At 34.4% G+C, this 3,899-nt stretch overlaps 1 long non-coding RNA gene across 1 annotated transcript in view; it reads right to left on the reverse strand.

Annotated features, from left to right (window-relative positions):
• LOC117110067 overlaps window positions 1-3,849 on the reverse strand; it is a 6,416-nt gene extending 2,567 nt beyond the window's left edge. Inside the window, exon 1 of the long non-coding RNA XR_004445619.1 lies at window positions 3,781-3,849. This is a non-coding gene — a long non-coding RNA (uncharacterized LOC117110067). The remainder of the gene's footprint in view (window positions 1-3,780) is intronic.
• Window positions 3,850-3,899: the final 50 nt, after the last annotated feature.

Below are 3,899 nucleotides of genomic sequence, written 5' to 3' on the forward strand. Positions count from 1 at the left end.
TCGGTATCTTTATTCATAAATTCAAAACAAAACGACTACAATATCAAATCCTTAGCAGCCAGAGGCTGAACTGGGGATTCAATTTACAAAATAGAAAACCTGAATTAAATTTACAATAAGTCATTATCATTATTAATATCAATTAAAATAGTCAATATTATTATTATTTTAATTAGTTAAAATTATTATTTAAAAATTTTGATATTAATTAATATGCACAAACATTAAAATTTCCGATTTAAAAAAAAGCAAAAATTCAAAAACAAACTAATGAAACTTAAACTAATATTAAACCAAAACACCACCCGGGACAGGATCCGCCCCCGGAGCACAAGTCAACACTCTCGCAGAAAGGACACATAGGAATGGAATAATTTATTTCATTAAGAAGTTTGGTGAGAAAAGGTATAGGGCTATTTTTAAACCTTTCTGTTCTAGGAATAACAGTTTCGAATTTTCTGAGATTACGGAGACGCATTGATGAGGTATTATTGGATGTTTGGAACCAATGACGAAACCTGTGATTAATAACTGATTTCTGGGCAACTTTCTGCAGATAGAGGACCTGCGGTCAGGGAGCGACTCCAGCCCGAGCGTTGCTAGGGCACTTTCGTATGACACATACTCACGTGCCAGAATAATGCGACATGCGCGCTTTTGGACCCTCTCAAGGCGATGGATCTGTGCTCCAGATAATCCAGTTCCAAACTGGTGTGGCATATTCGAGGGTTGGGCGAATATAACCAACATAGATGGTTAAAAGTTCATTGGAAGTGAAACCTACCTCTCTCAATCGTTTAAGCATAAACATTTTTTTGTTAGCATTTCTTTCAATTTGATCGATATGACCATCCCATTTAAGATCGTCTTGAATCACCACCCCGAGGAGTTTTTAGTTAACAATTGGGAGTATGGTATGTGAGATGTGAAAATCTATGTCTGGTAATCTCCTACGACTAAAATACACCTGCATGATCTGACACTTGGAGGGATTAAGATATACTTTATTTCTCACTGATCATTGCTGTAAAAGGTCCAGGCAAGATTGAATGGAACTTGGAGAGCTAATTTCATTATTTTCTCCAAGTGTCAGATCATCAACATATTTCCAGACATGGATGTTCAGATCCTCAGCATTATATGGATTTAGGTTAAAAGCGGAATTGATAACACCAAGAAAGATAAGAGGGGCAAGTATAGTTCCCTGTGGAACACCACATGAGAGAGATTCCCATTCGGAGTTGTGATTCAAGTATCTACATCGTTGTTTGCGATTAGAGATGAAGTCGACGACCCACTGCAAAATAGATGGAGATACGTTCATATTAAGGAGGCTGCTAAATGCTACTCGATGATCAATTACATCAAAAGCTTTGGTAAAATCAGTCAAAGCAAGTGTACATTACCAGGTTTTTCGACTTCCGATATTAATTTATGGTACACATCTATCAAGCAGTGGGTTCCAAGTGTCAGATCATCAACATATTTCCAGACATGGATGTTCAGATCCTCAGCATTATATGGATTTAGGTTAAAAGCGGAATTGATAACACAAAGAAAGATAAGAGGGGCAAGTATAGTTCCCTGTGGAACACCACATGAAAGAGATTCCCATTCGGAGTAGTGATTAAAGTATCTACATCGTTGTTTGCGATTAGAGATGAAGTCGACGACCCACTGCAGAATAGATGGAGATACGTTCATATTAAGGAGGCTGCTAAATGCTACTCGATGATCAATTACATCAAAAGCTTTGGAAAAATCAGTCAAAGCAAGTGTACTGACATTACCAGGTTTTTCGGCTTCCGATATTAATTTATGGTACACATCTATCAAGCAGTGGGTCGTCGACACACCTTTTTGATTCCCATATTGCTGTGAATGAATAAATGTCTTAATTATTGATTTTGAAACTCTTTTTTTCCCGCAATTTTTGCGAGTGTTGGGGTGAGAGATAGGTCTCAGTTTTTCAACTTAGACACACACATACACCTACATATACATACACATATACACACACACATACACATAAATATATATATATATATATATATATATATATATATATATATACAAATATACATACACACACACAATACACACACTCAAACATATAAAAAAGTTACAAATTTCAAAAATAAAAAATACACCCCTACTAACACAAGAAATAAGAGCACCCATCCATATAAAATTAAAAACATAAACAAAGAGCATTAAAGCAAAATGCATATCCAGATTTTACATTAAGTAAAAGAAGAGCAAAAGAGCACACACAAAGCAACAATATAAGGCAGTAATACACTTCATTACAATTAGGAATTTTTTTAATCGGTACCGGTACGTTTGTTCCATGCAGACCGAATATATCTTTTACAAAAATTATCAATCACTTTGTCAGAGTGGTCACAAATGGGAACAGAATCTCCACCAAGAATGAGTTGAAATTTATCATCTGTGTTATAAAAGTTATAAAATTTGTCCATGTTTCAGGATCATTACAGAGATAAAGATCTTCTTTAAGGATCATCAACTCTTCTTTTCTGTTAAACATAAAGTGTTTAAAATCTTCGACTTCACCGTTTTTACATAGCGTGCAAAGACCTGAAACATCTTTAGACAATTTTAAAGTTTTACAGTCGAGAGCTAGAGTATTAGATCGAATTTTAAACTTCAAACTTGAATCATTAAAATTTATTTTGTCAAGTAAATATTTTTCTAACTTTGGGTATTTTTTCAATTTTGAATATTCTTGACGTGAAGATTTTTGACTTAGATTATTTGACCACTCTGATTTGTATGATTCAGACACACAGCCTTCAACATAGTTTACAGAAAAAGGATTAAACGAATAATTTACAGTATCAAACACATGATTATAAAGATCTACATCTGTACATTTTGCAAATATATCAATACAGCAACTAAGAAACTTAAATTTAAGTTGATCAAAATCACAATTGAGTTTTAACATTGAATGCAGTACAACATCCGGCCATAGTTTTCCATGATGATCAAACGATTATACAATTTTGCTATTGCAATCTCATGTAGGTTTGAGAGGGGAGCCCATCCAAGATCTCCATAACGGGCCTCTTGAGGACGTATCTTGGGGCTTTAAGCAAGAAACGGGCCATTTGTGATTGCAGCTTTTCAGGTTTTTCATTATCATTCTTTGATTTACAGTACCAAACGCTATATGTAGTTTATGGATGGGAGCGCGATGGTCTTCCACAATATATTACCGTAATATATACGGTTAAAGTTATCCAGGTTACCTATACCTTTAATATATGCAATGAGTAGGTTTCCCTTCTGAATTACATACTCATAGTATGTTCTTTTAAATTTGAAGAAATGTAGATTCCTAAATATCTATGAGTTAACCTCTTTTAAAAAACTGTCACTCAGTTTCCCCTTTTTATTTTTATTTAAACGATTTCCCACGACCATAATATTTGATTTATCATGGTTGAATTCTAACTTCCATTCTTTAGCAAAACTATCTGCAAATTCTAACATTAAACACTGATTACTGTTTTGACAGCATTTCAACCTTGGAACTACTGAAGCAAATAATTACCCAACCTAACCATGGAGGAAATATATTTCCTCCATGACCTAACTTAGCCGTTATCCTGATAGCTTATCGTCGATTTTGCTATGCCAAATAAAGATACTGTATTGCTACGCCTCGTATTACATATTGTACATATTTGGCAAATAAGCTCTTAGATATATAAACTAATCTTCGTTAGTAAAAAATTGAACTTTATTACTCACAATTCTCGGGAAAAAACGACAAATTTTTAATGAAATTTGCAAAAGCTGGTAACTTGATAGAGATCCTGCTGCAGACCGGCAGCGAGACATAAGTCAGCCACGCTTTGCAAAGCAGCCAG

The sequence above is a fragment of the Anneissia japonica genome, unplaced genomic scaffold (genome assembly GCF_011630105.1).
Source record: "Anneissia japonica isolate Jap-2015-1 unplaced genomic scaffold, ASM1163010v1 scaffold2091_len6686_cov124, whole genome shotgun sequence".
In the NCBI taxonomy this organism is placed as follows: domain Eukaryota; kingdom Metazoa; phylum Echinodermata; class Crinoidea; order Comatulida; family Comatulidae; genus Anneissia; species Anneissia japonica.